Genomic DNA, 19,440 nt, shown 5'->3' with positions numbered 1-19,440 from the left:
TAGTCTCCATACTACTGTTGTTGCATCATGTGATGTTCCCTTCATTCTTTGTTGTATCTCCTGACTGCCATTTATGCTGCATCATTCCCTCAGTTGTCAAGTTAATTCAGTCTCAGTTCATATCCAGTGGAACATTACCAATGTGTCAATAATAGACGACATAAATCTCAAACTAGTCTTATCTTTGTCTCTACTAAGAATTCCAAGTTTTACCCTTGGTGAGGAACCATTTAAAAATATTTCAATATTTAAAGTTTTTGGTTTGGTGTTCCCAGACTATGTAGGCAGTATAAATTCAAATATCAATCTCAAGAGACTCATGGTAATAAATTCCCAGGAGGATTTTATTTTCTATTCAGAGCTCAGTCTGAAAAACATAAAAAGTACTGTGTTGAGTGGCATTTTGAGAGTTGCGGCTTGATGCAGGGTCAGCTCTAATAGTCTACAAAAGCTCAGTTAGGTGTTGCTTTCTATCTTGTCCTCTAAACAGGCCTCTAAACCCAAATCCTTACTGAGATTGTATCTATTCTCCTTCTCCCATAGATCTCAGGGAAATCCAGGCATATTTTAAATGCAGTGCTCACTTTCCTAAACCTATATTTTTATGGGAAATCCTTTCTTACAGACATGGTTTGGTTCTAGTGTCCTCACCCAAATGTCGTGCCAAATTGTTATTCCCAGTGTTGGCAGAGGGACATGGTTGGAAGTGATTGGATCACAGAGGCAGACATCCCCCTCTCTGTTTCCATCATTGTGAGTTCTCACGAGATCTGATTTTATAAAAGTATGTGGCACTTCCTCCTTCTCTCTGTCTCTTGACATCAGTGAAGACATGCTTGCTTTTCCTCCTCTCTTCCACCATGATTGTAAGTTTCCTGAGGCCTTCATGGCCATGCCTCCTGTACAACCTGTGAAACTGTGAGTCAATCATACCTCTTTTCTTTATAAATTACCCAGTCTCAGGTAGTTCTTTATAGTAGTGTGAGAACAAACTAATACCCCTACCAATTCAGGATGACCAGTGAAGAAGGAAGAAACAAAGAGAAAGTAAGTAGAACTGTTTATGGAAAGAAAAAAAAGAGACAAGGATATGGGATTAATTTGGATGACAGAATCAGAGGAGTATCTTGGAAATAAATATTTCTTCAAATAATGAAAGGCTAAAACGTAGATATTCCTTACTAGAGGCCTTTGGACCAACAAAGAGGCCCAATTTAGACAAATTTAAACTTAGAAACATAAGACTTTTTGAACAGCCACTACTGTCCCAAAATAAAATGAGATTCCTCAGGAGTTACTTATCCAAGCAGTACTGTGTTATCAATAGAATTTGTTCAAGGATAGCAGGGGAAGTAATTGGAGACTTTTTAATTCTGTGCTATTTTTCACTCCTCCTATCTTCTCATCTATTCTGTCACAATATGTTTTGGACTTTTCAACTTCATTTGAGTTAGTAATGTCTATCTTAAAAAAAAGTTTAAAAAACTTATGCTCATTCAATTATGTCTACAAAGTTCTGTGTAAAGACAAATGAGTCACAGGTGCTTTTGTCTGTAAAATATTTCTGTAGATCAGAATTGTTTATTACTCTTTGTATTTGTTTTCAATCATTCATTTATTTATTCAACAAATATTCTTTGAGCTTACACTGTAATGCCAAACCCTATATAGATCCTGAGACAATAGACTAGCTCCCTGCCTCATAGAACTTTATACTCTAGAGAATTTTCAAAAATAATTTTATACATTTTCTAATACAAAAAAAGAATATGTTAGAAAATTCATTATGAAATGCAAACACATTACAAAATGCAAATGATATGGTGATTATTCTTGCTATCATCAATATTTTGAATAACTGTATGTAGAGTACATGTCAAATTTATCCTTTAAACTCTATGTGTTCTTAAAGTCAAAATTGTGATATGGACTTTAGATAGCATTAGTGAATTCAATTATATGAAATATGCATTTACAAATAATATTAGCTGACACTTTCTTAATGGGATTTTATATCACTGCAACCTCTTTGGAGGGCATTTTGGCAATGACTTTCAAAATGTAAATTGCATCTATCTCTTTACTTCCATTTCTGAAGACTTAACTAAAAATATGTACTCATATATGTGAATACAGCAATGTATTTGGCCATTTACTACAGCATTGTTGGTAATGGAAAAAAATAAAAGTAGCTGTTTTTCAACTGAAAAACTATGAAGTATATAACATGTAGTATACGTAAATAATACCATGTAGTCACATAGATACACTTCAAAATAGTGTACTTATGAAAACCTTTTCAGTATAGAGTTGTAGACACATATCCTTTTGTTGTACTTACCCATGTTCTTACCTCTCCCTACTTATTTGCTACTCCCACTCCCTTTCCTCAGATTTAAGCTGTAGGGCGTTCTGTCTTCATAGTCCCAGAGAAGGGGAAACACAAAAAATTAAAAGGTTGATTTCAATGCCAAAATCTATGGCCTCTTTCCCAAGAGCAAGGAGAATAACAAGAGATACAAATTACTTGGAGTTAGACTCTATTACTCCCCTCCCCTAATCCACTAATCATGAGTTAGAGAACAACAAAACCCTGAGATATCCAGGGTTAACCAAGTTGAGAGAATGCCTGACTCTCATTTCCCAGGCGAAGCCTGACAAAACGACAAAGTCTCATTCTCTCCATCCCACCACCACATATGCTCAAGTAGGGTTCTAACGAGTAGCAGAAAGAAGTTACATGATACATCTGAGCACGTGTTTCTGAAGCAAACCTCTATGAGTTTCCAGCAAAGTCTGGGATCAATGGAATAATTTCTGGTGAGTTCAAGGATAGCATAGAAGAGGAAAACACCTTAGACAGCATGAGTGAGCATTGGCCACACCAGAGTGGGGTGGGGCAACAAACAAATGCTTCCTGTGTCCTTGGGAGGTACACACAGCCAGACTCAAACAGGCCTGACAAACAGCAATGGGAGATGGCCTAGCAAGGTGTGGGATGATCTGTCTCAGATGGTGGAAATTCAGATTATAGTGCATATAGGCTGAAGGAAGCCCAGAGGCCACTCCCTCCCCACACTTCAGGGTAAATACTGCCTATACTGCTAGCTGAGATGTCAGTTTAGAGGCAAAGTGGGGAATCACTAAGTTTATCAACACTTCCTTTGTGCTACAAGGCAAAATGGATGCTCTAAAATAAGACATAAGTGTAAAGGTAAACAAATAAAGCTACATCTCTTGAAAATCTGAATTTGTGGAATGAGAATTTTAGGGAATATATTTTCATAAGTGTTAAAAGGAAAGTAAAACATGAGCGTGTACTGCTTGCTTCCATATATGTGTGTCCATGTGTTCAGGTAACATTTCCAGAAACAGAAGAAAATATTAATAGTGATTGACAAATTTGTTTAAAAAATAATGGTGACTAAATACGTTTAAGGCATTTACAATATAGATTATTGGAGAACCATATTACATATGGTTAAAGGGTTCTCCAATTCAATTATATTTCTATTATATATATATAACATAGTATATACACACATACATATACACACATATGTATACACACATTATAGTGTGTGTATATATAATACACTAATATAACTAATAACACTAATTATACACTAATAACACTAATTATAGTGTGTGTATATATACATATATATATATGTGTGTGTGTGTATATATATATATATATTCAGTAGCAACTTTGTCTTTTCTAACTTGCCCTAGCCAGAGTTCTGGCAATCAACTGAGGAGAAAAACACAACTCACTTTCTTCTTTGAAATGTGACATTTTCTGGATTTCTTCTCTACAGGGTAGCTGCCATCGCTTCTATCTTCAGAAAATGTCCTGAATTTAGGTCAATAGATCCTGACCTGACTGAGCTATGTTCAAACAGCTCCATAAATGAAAAATGGATTGCTTTGTAAATTTTTTTTTCTAAGAGCATCATTAGTAATTGGCAATTAACCTTGGAAAGTTCTCCAGTATTTAACTTTCCTTCCAAGCTCTCTGCTTTGTAAAAAGTTTGGGATTAATTACAATGGAAGGGACATATGTTGCTAGGTGAGTAATTAAGAAAGGCTGGTTGAAGATAGTAAGACAATGTGTCAAACAACCATTCCCAGGATTTTGATTCCCATCTTATATTCTGGCTATTTTTCCACTGGAGGGTTAACTCATACAAAGCTTTGAATACTTAGAGAAGGGAAATCTGAATTCCTGGTATAGCATTTCTATATTTCCAGTTTTCCTGCCCAAACTGCAACATTCATCTTCCCTTTTCTTTCCATTGTCCACATTTCTTCTGTGCTTAGGCCTATTTGCTATACTCTTGGAAAATTACTTAAAAAAAAAGTCTTACCCTTTGATAATGACTGACTGCTTAAAAAAAATCTTAAAGGTCCAGTGTTTCTTTCCATTCCCACAGCAAACTCTGAGATAGTCAAGACAAAGCTTTTCCTGTACCAAGATGAGGAAATGTACCCTTTTCCATGATTGAGCAGACTCTCAGTGCTAGTTCAGGTCAAAAATCCAAGTCCTAGATTAGATTTGCATCTTTCCATTGCACTAAACAACCTCATTTGTGGCACTTGAAGTTAGAAAGCCTGGTGAGCCCCATATCTCCTGATTCCCCAGTACCGGTATTTTCACTGTGAAAATGAAGCATGGCAAACCCCATTAGTTCAGCTTGGGCTAATATGTTCTAAAAATGAATGCTGCCTGTGGCTAACTCTGAAAACATTCCAAGGACATTTGGCCTTATGATCAGTGTATTTTACAATCCCTGTACCTCTGAGAATGATGGCAGGGGTCGGTTCTAGCAGGATAAACTTTATTCTCCCAGCCCTTCTGATTGCCTAGTTTTCCTCAAGAAAGCATGGTGCACATTTATTCTAAAAATCGATGTAGTCACCCAGGCCCTCTAGGTCACTAAATATTTTTCAGGTATTTAAAACCAGAGACATCACATATAAAATATACCAATTATTTAAAAAACACACTAAAATCCATCTTACAAATAAAATCTATGAGCACCTTTAATTAAATAGCTTGTTCAACGTAATAAAATAAAGGGCAGCTTATCAGTATAAAAAGTTAACAGAGTTTCCAAAATGACTAACCTTTTGTTCAAGGTATAGTTTATCTTTTGGGGGAAAGTAGCTACCTATTAAACAGTAAAATTAAATAATCAACTTTAGTGAATTTCTAACTAAAACTGCTAACAACAGCTATGAGAGGAATAAATCACTTATAAAATGTGTCAGGCACATATACCATGTCATACTACACTATATGCTAAAAATACAATGATGAGCATGATGTCCTCTCTCATGATGCTTCTACAAAACACAGAATAGTCTCCATGATTTTGTCTTTTCCAGAATGTCATATAGTTGGAAACATACTGTATGTAGCCTTTTCAGATTGATGTTTTTATTTAGTAATATGCACTGAAGGTCTCCTCACATCTTTGAACGGCTTAAGAGCTTATTTCTTTTTAGTGCTGAATAATATTCCATTGTGTAGTTATAACATTGTTTACTTACACACTTATTTACTGAAGAATATCTTGGTTACTTCTAAGTCTTGGCAATTATGAATAAAGTGGCTGTATACTTGGTATGAAGGTCTTTACTTGTATGTGTTTTCTACTTGTTTGGGTAAATACCAAGGACCATGATTGCTGGATGATATGGTAAGACTACGTTTCGTTTTGAAAGAAATTGCTAGGCCAGGCGCTGTGACTCATGCCTGTAATCCCAGCACTTTGGCAAGCCGAGGTGGGCAGATCACCTGAGGTCAGGAGTTTGAGACCAGCCTGGCCAACATGGTGAAACCCTGTCTCTATTAAAAATACAAAAATTAGCCAGGCATGGTGGTGGGCACCTGTAATCCCAGCTACTCAGGAGGCTGAGGCCAGAGAATTGCTTGAACCTGGGAGGTGGTGGTTGCAGTTAGCTGAGATCAGGCCACTCCAGCCTGGGTGACAGAGCACTCCAGCCTCCAGCCTGGGTGACAGAGTGAGGCTCCACCTCAAAAAAAAAAAAAAAAAAAAAAAAAAAAAGAAATTGCTAAACTGTTTTACAAAATATGATACCATTTTGCACTCTCACCAGTAAAGAATGGTCATTCCTCTCACTCCACATTCTGACTAGTACTTGGCAGTGCTGTTAGTGTTTGAAATTTTATCCTTCTAATAAGTAATGAGTGATATCTCATTGTTGCTTTAATTTGCACTTCTGTAATTAAGTGTGATGTTGAGCATCTTTTCATACACATATCTGCTATTTGTGTATCTTCTTTGATGAGTTTTCTGTTCATATCTTTTACTTATTTTTAATTGGGTGTTCACTTTCTTGTTGAGTTTTAAGACAATGGTATTATTGAGTTTTCATATACTTTGAATAACCATCCCTTATCAGATATGTATTTTGGAAACATATTCTTAACATTTGTGGTTTGTCTTTTCATTATTTTGACAATGTCATTCTCAAAGCAAACGTTTTTAATTGTAAAGACTTCCAAACTACCAGTTATGTATTCCATGGACCATGACCTGTTTTTGTACCTAAAAGGTAATCTCCAAATTCAAGATCTGGACTTTCTAGATCTTTCTATGTTATCTTCTAGAAGTCTATAGTTTTAAGTTTTCAGTGAATGATCTTTTTTGTGGTTTTTTTTTTTTTGTAAAGAACATAAGATCTGTGTCTAGATTTTTTTTTTTTTTTTTGCATCTGGATGTCCACTTGTTCCAACACAATTTTTTTGAAATTCCAAGGACATTTGGCCTTGTCATCATTTTTTCTCCATTGTATTCTCCTTGCCCCTTTGTCAAGATCGGTTGACTATTTTTGTGCGGGTCTATTTCTGGGCTCTCTACTATGTTCCATTGATTCATTTTTCTATTATTTTGCCAATACCACACTGGCTTGATTACTGGAACTTCATAGTAAGTCTTGAAATAAGGTTGTGCCAGTGCTTTGACTTGTTTTCTTTCAATATTGGGTTGTCTATTCCAGATCTTTTGTCTCTGCATATAAACTTTAGAATCAGTTCATCAATATTCACAAAATAACTTGGTGGGATTTTGATTAGGATCCCATCAAATCTAAATCAATGTTTTTTTGAGTAGAGAATTGCCAAATGCCAATGGCTGCTATGAGCTGTTTCTATCTTTGTGAAAATTTAAACAAGTTCATTTCCCAGTATGGAATAACAAGTTTTCACGGGCGACAGTGAAACACTGTGTTGCTTTCTTGGATGTAATTTCACAGTTCTTAAATTCTTTAACTCTTCAAGAGTCCTATTACAGTTGAGTAAAAATGTGGACAGTCAAAACCTTAATACTCACACTCCTTTTCTTTGAACCTAACAACAAGCCTCTGATAACAGACCACCAGGTATTGACTACTTAATGGTGTCATTGGGTTTTACTCACATTACCTTCAATCCCCATAAAGGCTCTGCAAGGCAGACACTATTATTCCAATGCTGAGTACCTGAGGCTGATTTATACTAGTAATTTTTTCAAGACTTAAATGCCCAACTGTCAATGGCATGGTCAGGATGTCCACATGGGTCTCTCTACCTCCTTCCTATGACTTTACATCACACTACATTGTATCTGACCAGACAGAGCACCAAAAGAGTAAAAACTATACCTTGACACAGAAAAATTGAAATATTTCCCCACAAACAAAACCCCAGCTATATCTGTAAAATCCTCAGGATTATCTGGAAAGAACCTATCAGGCAAAATCGTTATTTTAAAAATAGAACCTTTTCCACATTGATAGCAGTGTGGTTCAGGTAATAGAACAATCGGTTCAATAATCTTTCATTGCTGTATTCTTCATTTAGTATATTACTTTGTATTAAGATATTGTTTGCAAATGCTTTCAGAAAGTGTTTGCTGTTTCTGTCCTCCTTGAATCAATGATGACTTTGCTTGGAATATTAAGAATTCCACCAACTAATCTCTGGCAAATATTTACTGAGTTAGGTCAGTGTTCCTTAATAAGCACTGGTCTCATCTACGTGCGGAGGTATAAGGATAATATAACATCATGATTAAATCTTCCATAGATACTAATGATTTATAATTATGAAAAGCTATAATTATAGTGAGCTCACTGCACATTTCAAAACTCATGGAGAGAGACTCTAAGGGTTGCTTGAGAAGCAGCCCCTGTACTACTGCTGTTTGCTAATTGGGCTTGTGGAAAGTTCAGAGCAATGATTAGGCATGCCAGGATTCATCTGCCAAGTAATAATTGCAAAACCCAGCAGGGAGCAGAAAGGAATTCACTGCCCAAAATAGCAAACAGACCCTAAGCTGGGAGAGAATGACTATTAGGACATAGAAACAGAAACTTTTTTTTTAAAGAAAATAATAGATTACAAACTATGTTAAGGATGAAATAATGGGTGAAAGAAAATATTTTAGTTGCACTAATAGGGTTAAATTCAGCGAGAGAAATGGTAACACAAATTTGTTTACTTACAAAGTCAGTTGTTACCTTAGTACTTTTTCAAAAGAGAATGGTAGCACAGCGTCTAGAGCAGTTGTTTAATGGTATACAAAATGAGACTAATTTAAAAAAGACTTCATGGTACTTCAAGTATTGCAGAGTCGGGGAAACTGAGCACGATAAAGAAGTAAAGCAGAAAGAGAAAAAGATAGATTGGTTGGTGGGGAGAGAGAAAGAGACAGTGTTTTGGTGTATCTGGTGCTAGTTATAAATCGAACCAAGATGTTAAGACAGTCATAATTTGAGACCAGGCATTTGGGATTGAGCTTTTCATCAACAGAGAACAATACCCAAGATAGGAGTTGAGGCGGATGTTTTCTATTTTTCCATCACTATCTTTTGTTGATATTTTCTCCTGTCTCCTACCTCCAGGATGTATGATTTATTTATCTGGAACTATGCCTGCCTTATTCATAACTCTGTCTTCAGTGCTTAGAATGATCCCTGGAACACACAGTAAATCAGCACATTTTTATTAAATCTAAGACTATATCTTGCATGTCTGAAAACATTTGCTTCATCAACAGCCTAGATTAGTCATGTCGTTTAGTACAGAATTGTAGACTGAAATTATATGTCTTCAGAAATTTGAGGACATTTCCCTATTTGTATCTAACATCCACTCTTGGCGATAAGAAAAACTGACGATCTTCACTGTTATTCCTTTGTTTAAATTTTTTTCTCTCTCTCGAAGCTTTTAGGATCTTTCTTTTCTTCTTTTTGTTCTGAAGTTTCTTGAAGTATTTTTCCACTCTTCTGGTTTGGGATTTGATGGGTGTTTTCAATATAAAACTTGTGTCTATCATAATCACTGAGAAATGTTCTCCTACTATCCCTATGGTAATTGTCTCACCTCCATTACTTCTTTTTTTTCTTTGTGAAACTCTTGTTAATGAGACTTCCTTGATGTTATCTGTGTCTCATATTTTCTCACATTTTCTTTCACATCTCTTTTTTTCTACTTCGTTTATACTAGAGAATTCAGCACTTTGCTCTGAAGCACCAATGCTCATCCTTGCAGACCTAAACTTTCTCAAAAAGTTTGATCGATTTATTGGATGAGGAAACCTTTGATTTTGTCTTGAAATAGTAAACTGACTGTTGGTTCCCTGACAAAATGTATGTGGGATAATAAAGATGAAGTAGATTGCCTCTTATATTCTACATACAGGATTTCAATTGCTCTAATTTTCAACTGTCTTTCTCCTTTTTGCCCTGTCTACCCCCTACCCCTTGAATCTCATCCTGGGACTTTCTGTCATACCACGAGGCAAATCAGCACAGTGCCTACTTTAGCTCCCTTCTGCAAGTTTTCTAAGGTTCAGCTTGTATCTTCATTTCTTGACCAAACAACAAATATACAATGAGTATCTAGTATGCTATAAACTGTTCTAGATTTTGAGGAATGAACACAAACAAGCCAGGCTTTAATTAATTTATTTTATCTAAACTGTGTCTTCCAGGAATTGTTTGTATTTTCTTGCGGATGATGACTACTTCTCCTGTTCTATTTGCCTATCTATCTATCTATCTATCTATCTATCTATCTATCTATCTATCTATCTATCTATCATCTATCTGCCTATCTATCTTTCTATCTAATCAATCATCTATATTTAGGAATATTTAAATAGAATATTGGGAGATAGAAAAAGTCGTTATAGTCTCAGTCTACTACCTTGAACCACAACCTATATCTAACATGTTGATTTTGAATTTCATTTTACTTTTTGAAGATATGTTAAAAAGTCATTTCTGAAATGCTCTCAAGTTTGGTATAATCTTACTTAGGCCTGCAGTTTTGTCTAGACAGTGTAGTTGAATATTAGTACTATAGGCTTTGTAATAAAAGATGCTTGAGTTAAATTATTGTTCAGCTACTTACTAGCTAAAAATACCAAGTACTTAGTTCTGGAGATTAAATTTCCTTACTTGAAAAACTTAGATTAAATTACTATCAAAAAAGAAATGTGTTAATGTTCAATAGTGATGCGTGCAAACCATGCTGCAAGCCTAGGGTATGGTAGCAACTTACTAAATGTATTAGGTCTTAGTAGGCATAGATATTTGTGAAAAGAAGAGACAGTTTAAGAAACTGTGGAAGAGAATTTTCCCCATCTATACTATAATCAAAGACCTGATCTTAATCTTGACTCGGTTTTCATGATCTCTGAGTCAATATTTAGATTAAGTGGTTTATAAATGTGTACCGTGATTAAGTGAAGCGGTGGCGGGGTCGGGGGAGAGAGAGAGAGAGAGAGAGAGAGTGTGTGTCTGTGTGTGATCTGAAAGAGATATACAGGTGGGATAACTGAGTTGTGACATCTAATCGTTCAATCCTCTATGATTTTTTTTAAGCAAAGTCAAATTGGTAACTTTGCAATGTATCAGTTAGTTTAATGAAGTCTTAATAAAGGTATTTGACAAGAGTAGAAAGTCAAGAAAATACTAAAGCTTTAAAAATTTGTCTTTCTTATTGGAATTTGTAAATGAACCCAAAACTGAACTCCTGCTCTTCATTAAAATAGATTCTCTGGGTGAAGTAAGAATTTGTAGTGACACTCTGAGGGAGTAATTTTTATTAGATTTATGTAGATATTTTATTGTATGGCTAGTTAAGTGGAGTCTCATGTCATTTGCTTTGAAATGTCCTCACTTTTGCTGAGATTTTGCAAACATATAGAGTAAAACATTCAGAGTAATTCACTATGGTTTGCATTTTGCATTATATGTTGACATTCTTTTAATCAACCATCTTTTGAAACGTGAATTTGTCATGTCTTCATTGTATCTGAACTACAACCTTAAATTTTAAATCCACATGACTTAACTATCCTATTGAGAAGAGTTGGAAAATATCTAGCAGCAGTAGATTTATAGCATGTCCTTCCATAATCCCTCAAAATCTCTTTCTTAGAATTTTGTTTTTCTCATTGAGATTTGGGTACCTCATCTCAGCTTTTCAGTCTTGGCAATCAAAAAATCTAATATGCAACCTAGTTTTCCATTCTTCACCTCTATCTTCTTTAAATTGCCATGCAATGAGAATGCTGCTCCTTTTAGTCAGGAAAGATGACATTTAGTAAGGCTTTGCTATATTACTTCATAAATACATGCCCTACAGACATTTGAACTGTTGGTCATAGATTTGAGAATTCTTCAATATATAGATTCCACCATCTGTTTATTACATCTTTAATCAAAATGTCTAATGGGAATCTTTTTTGACTAAGGGCATGTTTGTATTTGTTCTCTCTCCTGGTATTGTCTGTTTTCTCTCTTTTTTTTTCTTTCTCTAACAACATTTCAGAAAAATGAACAAAATGAAACAAAGTCTCATTTTAGATAATTGAGACAATCTATCTATGGATATTATCAGAGGCCTCATGCCTAAGGTAAGCCAAATCCCATGGTAAAACTGACCTCTGCCTCCAGTTTGTCCCTATGTAGAAATCCATGTCTATCATATTGATAGTACTATAGTGCTGCTGGTTTCAATGAGGCAACTCCAACGTCCTGCAAAGATAACAATTATCATTAATACAAATTATGAAGAGTAATTGAGGCTATGCTTGATTTTCAATTATTTATTAAAAACTGCAATTTAACAAACTGCTTTCACATTGAGGATTCAGCATATTAATTTTCCTGTTTTAAACATATTCAATATATTTCTATCAGCAGTTGGAAAATTTAGCTTCCTTAATGAAAACTAGCTTACTATTTTGGGGAACATTCTCCAGGGATATATGACTACCCAGAATACGTTTTTTACCTTCATATGAGACTCAAGTGGTAGCTTCTAATATAAAGAAAATTAAGTGCACTCAGCCATGCAGCAATGCATTTCTATTAGAACTCAGAAAAGTTAGCTCCATGCTTCTATTTATTTCAATAAATACCAATGCATTTGTGGACTGCAGCTTAAATTACAGGAGAGGTTGCATCTGTAAAAAAACAAAATTATCACAGTAAATGTAAGTGTTACTGATTCAGTCATTGATTCATGTGTGCATAGTGCCATACTATGCACCAAACTTTTTTGACAATGATCTGAAAAGTGATTTTTTGAGAAAAGACACCTCTGCTGCTATCAATTCAATTCAAGAAACATTTATTGGTGGCTTGTCTTAGAAACTTGGAATTCATTGATGAACAAAATTTAAATCCTCAATGGAACTTATATTGCAATAGGATGAGACAGACAATGAAACATAAACATCACAAATAAATAAATTATACGATATAAATGGACAAAAGGATGAATCAGAAACAAAGGGCTGAGGAGTGAAGGAGGATGCAGTTCTAAATTGTGTGGTTGATATTATCACGATCCTCTTTATTGAAATGATGACATTTGAGGAGAGACTTCAAGAACATGAGAGCTTGACCATGTTGATATCTGAAGGAAGAGAGTTCTAGCTGGTGGGAGTAGCCCTTAGAAACACTCCAATATGGGAGCCTACCTGAGACATTCAAAGAGCAGCAAAGAGGCAAATATAAAAGAGATAAAGGAGCAGAGGGGAGAATTGCAGAAATGTGATGAAATAATGGATTGGTGGAGGGGTGAGGCAGATCATGTGAAACATTGCATTGTATTGCTTTCTTTCTCTGAATAAAGGGTAGAGCCTTTCAACAGTTTTAGCAGAGACATAAATCAAACCCCCACTGTAGAGATAAGAGACTATGGGGTCACCGTGGAAGCAGCCACCTGGGTGAAAGATGGCAAGGACTTCAATAGCATGGGAGCAAAGGGGACAGTACCAAATGGCCTAACCTTTGATACATATTTTGAAAACAGAGACAACAAGATCTCCTCTCAAGGAGATATCATCCTATTGTATTGAGACAAGTAGAAAAATACAAATCTGTTGTGATCTAAGCACTTTAAAATTTTATAAAGGGATATTCCTTGTCTAATTTACCAGAGGGGTTAAAAAAAAAAAAAAGAAACAGAGAGGCAAGGCATTTTTTAATCCCCATTTTATAGATGAAAAATAAAAGAAGGCCTATTGAAAGATAAATGAAACTGGTATTTATTGAATGAATCTTGCAAGTACAACTTCATACTACATACTGTGCTTTCAAATTTGTAGCACCATTTAACCTTCATGCAAATAATGACAGTAAGGACCAGCCCCATTTTCTCAAATAGTGAAAATGCCACTCAGAATGGTCTGTGATGTACCCAGATTTGTAAAATTAGAGTAAGTCTTTAAAATAACTTTTCCCTCAAAGTTTATTTCCTTTTATGATCACTAGTGCTTCTACTCTCTCAAAGAATCCAAGTGAGCCAGAGGACTATCTTCATTAATTTTACCCTCATAACATCCCTATGGGTAATTAATATTTTGAGTAGCTATTTTCTAAAGGAACAGAACAAGATTGTATACTAGTATCCCCAAAGGAACACACGAGCAACTGGCTAAGATGAACTTCAAATTTGCATCTTTTTGACTGTAGAATACATGGTTATCAAAAGGAAGCAGCATGCTCTTGATCACAATATGATTAAAAGAAATTTCTTTCCAGCGTCCCAAGGGAATTTTGAAAATTAAATGAAACAATGTTCATAAAATTGGTTTGTTAATTACAAATTTGTCTATACACAGTGTGTAATTTTTATCATTATGTATCTGGAAAACGAACCATGTTGGCTACCTAATTTAAATTTCAAAATCCAAAAATCAAGTGTAGGCAAGGCAGTCTCCATGGGTTGAAAAGTCATTATTTGTGATGTTGCCAAGTGCACTTATCATTTCTAAGTATCTGTCTTCATTGAGCCAAAAGTGGATGTAGAAAATAATCACCTGAGCAGCCAGGTCCCAAAGCAGGCTGCAACTCAGCAACCTGAAGTTCAAAAGAGCTGGTAATTCTACACCTGTTTTCCCGAGGCTCTCAGGCACTGAAGGAGCTGCTCTGGTGCCATGAGCACAGCCACAGGCTTGCCCTTCCTCATCTGCCTTTATCACTTAGAAAAGCCCTTTGGTTGCTTTCATCTGCTTCCCTTTGGCTGCATTCATCCAGGTGTGATTCAGGAAGTGTGCTTCAAGGACTGGCTCGTGACAGGGGAAGAGGTTCATGATGTCTCCATCACTGTTCCCTACGGCGGATGTTGATTCGAGTTGCAGTGGAATTCAATTAAATCCAATACACATTCATGGAGTGCCTGCAATGCTCCTGACACTATTTCAGGTGCTGAAGAGGAAAGCTAAGATGAATCAGCTCTAAGCTTGTGGCTGTCACAATCTGGTAAGAAAGATAGGCAAGAAAATGCATCATTGGTTTAAGAAATGAATGGGATAGAGTCTCCAATGCAATTTCATTGAATGTGGAGTATAGCCAAAAGGAGTGTTTAATTGTTAATAAGGGGTCTAAGAAGTTTTTATGTAGAAACTGCTTTCAAGTTTGACATAGAAATATGGGTTTTGCCACTCAGAGCAAAGGAAGGAAATGAATTTCAGATTAGATCGCACAAATTTGTAAGAGTAAGAGTGGTGAATGTTGGGAGAATGGAAAGTAAACTGTTGCTATTGTGGGATGCAAATGAGGGAATACATTGAAGCCCAGAAGATTGCCAGAGGAGAAGTAAGGCTAGAAAGTTGAATTCTTAAGGTAAAAAGACATTAAATTCCAGGTAGGGAGTATGGGATTATATTTTACATTAATATATTGATTTGAAAAACATTAAGCCTGGTAGATCCATGACCAGAAGTGAGCTTTTAAAAGGACTATTAGATCAATGTGCAAGAAGGAATGATTAGAAGCAGGAAAACAAGTTAGGACACAAGATAATAAGGAAATGAACTAAACAGTAACATAACCAAATAAAGATGTAGAGGCAGAATGAACTAAAAAGGTAAAGTGAAGAGTATTAGATTGTTTCTAGAAGGTACAGTTGAGGGATAAAGAGCATAAAGTCTGAATAACTGAGTGAATTTCTCTGTCATTAATCAACATAACAATTCCAGGAGGAATTAGGAAAGATTGCTTATGTTAAAATTTAGGGGCCTGTGAGTCATGCTTAGAAAGATATTTAATAGCAGGTATCAGTGATGGTCTAGAATTCCCAAAGGAAATGAGGCCTAAAGATGTAAATTTTCGTACATTTGTGAGAAATTATGGCATGGGGTTGCAAATAATAAATAGGGGAATGCCCATATATTTCAAAAAGGAAGCTGAGTAGAGTGTTGTAAGAAATGCTTTCATTTCAGGAGTAAGTGGAAGAAGATCTGTCGAGAAAGAATAAAATGAAGACCAGGAATTGAAATAAGAAGGAACACTGAAAGACTCAGAAATCAAGAGAAGACTGTTTTCAGAGAAAGAGAAAAGCAACAACACTGTCTAATATATCCTAGAATTCTAAGAACATAGTAACATAAAAAATGGGGTCTCTTATCCATAAAATTTAGCCAGGAAAAAAAGAAGCTGCATAAGTTGTCTCATGTGGCAAAGAGTTTTAAAATAATTGGAAGTTTTTGCAGTCCCTTGAGAAATGGGAAAAGGCTGAGTATTTTCAAGCAGATGCCCAGATATCCTAAAAGCTATGTTAAACATTTTCGTTGCCTGCAGCATGGGTGTGGGTGATTCTCAGGAGGCTACTCACACCAAAACTGTAGCAGAACCCCATGTCTCAAAGTCCACAGCTGTCTCAAAAGAGCTATCCCTTTTCTTTGTCTTAACTCGCCAAAACCCATATCATTGCCTCCGGCAAAATTGAGCAAGAATCCTACTGGCAAGGGAGTCTTGAAGGTATAGTTTACAGGCACTCAGCACTTGGATTGTGAGGACTCGTTACGAAGGGTGGGGGTGAAACTTAGCATTAACCAATATCCAGAAAAGGTTTTTAGAAGAAGTCAGTAGATTTGGTTTCTGTAAGTAATTGGTAACTCTTGAGAGCAGATTTTGGAGAGAGTAGATGTGGTAGGGAGGATCCAAACTGCAAGGGAAGGAGAAATGGATGAGAGAAGAGGAAGTGAATAAGGTATGAGAAGATTATTTACTTAAGAAATTGTTTGGTGAATAGAAGAAACAATAAAATTATTTTGAGGAGAAAACAGTGTATTAGTCTGTTCTCACACTGCTATAAAGATACTACTCGAGACTGGGTAATTTATAAAGAAAAGAGGTTTCATTGACTCACATTTCTGCATGGCTGAGGAGTCCCCAGGAAACTCACAATCATGGTGGAAGGCTCCTCTTCACAGGGCAGCAGGAAAGAGAAAGAGTGCCGGTAGGGGAACTGCTAGACATTTATAAAACCATCAGATCTTGTGATAAATCACTCACTATCACAAGAACGGCATAGGAAACTGTCCCGTGATCCAGTTGCTTCCCACCAGGACTCTCCCATGACACTTGGGGATCATGGGAACTACACAATTCAAGATGAGATTTGGGTGGGGACACAGTGAAACTATATAAAACGTTGAAGGTTTTTGTTATTGCTATGCTTTTTTTGTTTGGACATCTCTAATTTAATCACATTTGCTGCAGAGAAAGAAAACATTACAAATAAACTGAAAAATAGATGGAATGATTTATACTATCATGCAGAAGATGGAAGAATCAACTTTAGCTAAGTGGAAAAAAAAAAAAAAAAGATAGTTGTCTTCCTGAGAAAGAAATGGAATTGGTAAAGATGGAGAATGAAAGAGGGAAAATCAATGTAAAGTGAAGGGAAAAAAGCACTAAATGGCTGAATGCTTTCAATCCTATTCACAACCAAAAAATTTTCTGCTAATGAGGAAACAAAATTGTGCCTAGGATTTTTAAAAGCCAGAAAGGCTTTGAAATAGGTGTTGTGGTAATTAGCTAAAAATCAACCAGAGAAAAAAAAAGATATTTGTGTATTTTTTAGTGGCAACGACAGAAAAACCTTATTCATTCATTCAACAAATATTTATTGAGCATCTGTTACATGGCAAACATTTTTTCAGTCCTGGGGTTATGGTTGCAATAAAAAAAAAAAGGTGTGATTTCTTCCTTCATAAAGCTTACATTCCGATGGGCATATAGGCAACTGTTAAGTATAAAATAAGGATTATTTGATAATTATAAAGATCATAAAGATACATAACGATAGAATAGAGACAACCCAAAATTCGTCACATGACAAGGGAAGGGTTTTCTGAAGTGATGACTTTTGATAAGCCATAATGAGAACAAGTAGAATCCATTCATATGAATATCATAACAGGCAGGGGAAATTACAGGTGCAATATCTGCAGGAGGAAACACAACTGCTATTTCCGGATAAAAGAAAGGTGCATGTGCTTGCAGTTTATTGGGTAACCGTAAGTAAAGGAAGAGCGGCAACTAACATAGCCAGATGCACCAGATCATCCAGCACAGGTCATTGGTAAAAGTTGGAATTTTATCCTAGAAAAACATGAAAAGTCATTTCAATGTTTAAAGTGGGAAGAGATATATTCTAATGCAATACTTTTAAAAAATCGTTGCAGGTTTTGGGAGGAACATGCGTTCAAGCAGATGTGTAGAGCTAAAGTGAAAATAGGCCAGTTCCAATAGTTTTATGCACTAGGAAGTCCTGTGAGATCAAGAAAGGACCAATGGCTTTGGAAGCAGCTGAGGCTGGAAGATGAAAATGGCAGAAAAACCATTCAGATAGAGTAAGATGATCAGGGGACCAAAGGTAGGAAGCGATGGTTATTAGGGTTGTGGAAGGGGGCTTTACATTATGAGATTCTGGCAGAAAAGCAGCTATGGAACATATTAAATGAAGACAACATAAAATAGTTTATGACTGGTGCCTCCCTAGAGGCACAGAGCAAAGATAGAAATAAAGAGACAGACAGGCAGAGATGTCTGGACTGTGTTCAGATAAATAGCAAAGAATTACAGGCAATCAAACTCTTTAATTTGTCTGATAACACATCAGCATTTTTCAATAGGCTGTTAAAAATAAATTTTTCAGATATACAGAAAGACTAATTACGATAAGGCATACTGAACTTGAATATTTTGCTATAGTTTTACCTCTGGTGTGTTTAAAAATAAATAAAATTATTAAAATAGTAAAGGTAGTGCTCTACTCCTCTTTGTATTCTTCCCTGATCTTGTTCTTTTTCTTCTCTTTTAAAGGTAACTTCTAATCCAGGTTTTATTTGTTATTATTTTTGTTTTAATCAATCCTGTGCATTTCTTGCTAAATAGGTATAAATCATTAGCAATATAGTACAATATATCATCTAAAAAGTTACATATTAAACTAGTTTTAACTGTCATATAATGCTCTAATTAGTACATTGTATATAGGTAATAATATATTGATTCATTTTCCTTTTCAAGGGCATTTATGTGGTTTTAGTTTTATTTAACCAATATGGTCAGCGTTGTGTTGAAAATTCCTGCACACCTCTCCTTATGGATGTGATCAACTTCTTCATGGTAGATACTTGGGAGAAGGATTATTGAATCAGAGAACATACACATCTTCATTTTTTGAGCTATCACCAAAGAAGTCTATCTAAAGTGATTTTGCCCTTATCATTTTTACCGTTACTTGTCCAGCTACACCTGAGAATTCACATTGTTCCACATATATGTTAACACTTGCTATTTTTAGCCCTTGAAAATATTTATGGAGCTGATAGTTTGAACGTAGTGTCCATACTCCTAAAGTCAGAGACCCAGATCATACACTTTCTATCCCTCTCAAAGTTCACCTACTTTACAGCATTATAGGCAATCAAAGACATTAGGTTTTCTGATCACATATCTAATTCCTGAGATGACCTTGACTGACACATGTGTTACGTGTTACCTGGCCTGTCTTGAGTGAATGGGAAGCAGAGAGCATTTCAAAAGAGTTGATAACATTTTTTTTTTTTACTCTTTGTTTTTAAGTATACTTTATGTTCTAGAATACATGTGCAC

This window comes from Mandrillus leucophaeus, unplaced genomic scaffold, assembly GCF_000951045.1.
Source record: "Mandrillus leucophaeus isolate KB7577 unplaced genomic scaffold, Mleu.le_1.0 Scaffold90, whole genome shotgun sequence".
NCBI lineage: Eukaryota > Metazoa > Chordata > Mammalia > Primates > Cercopithecidae > Mandrillus > Mandrillus leucophaeus.
This window is presented reverse-complemented; position numbering follows the sequence as displayed.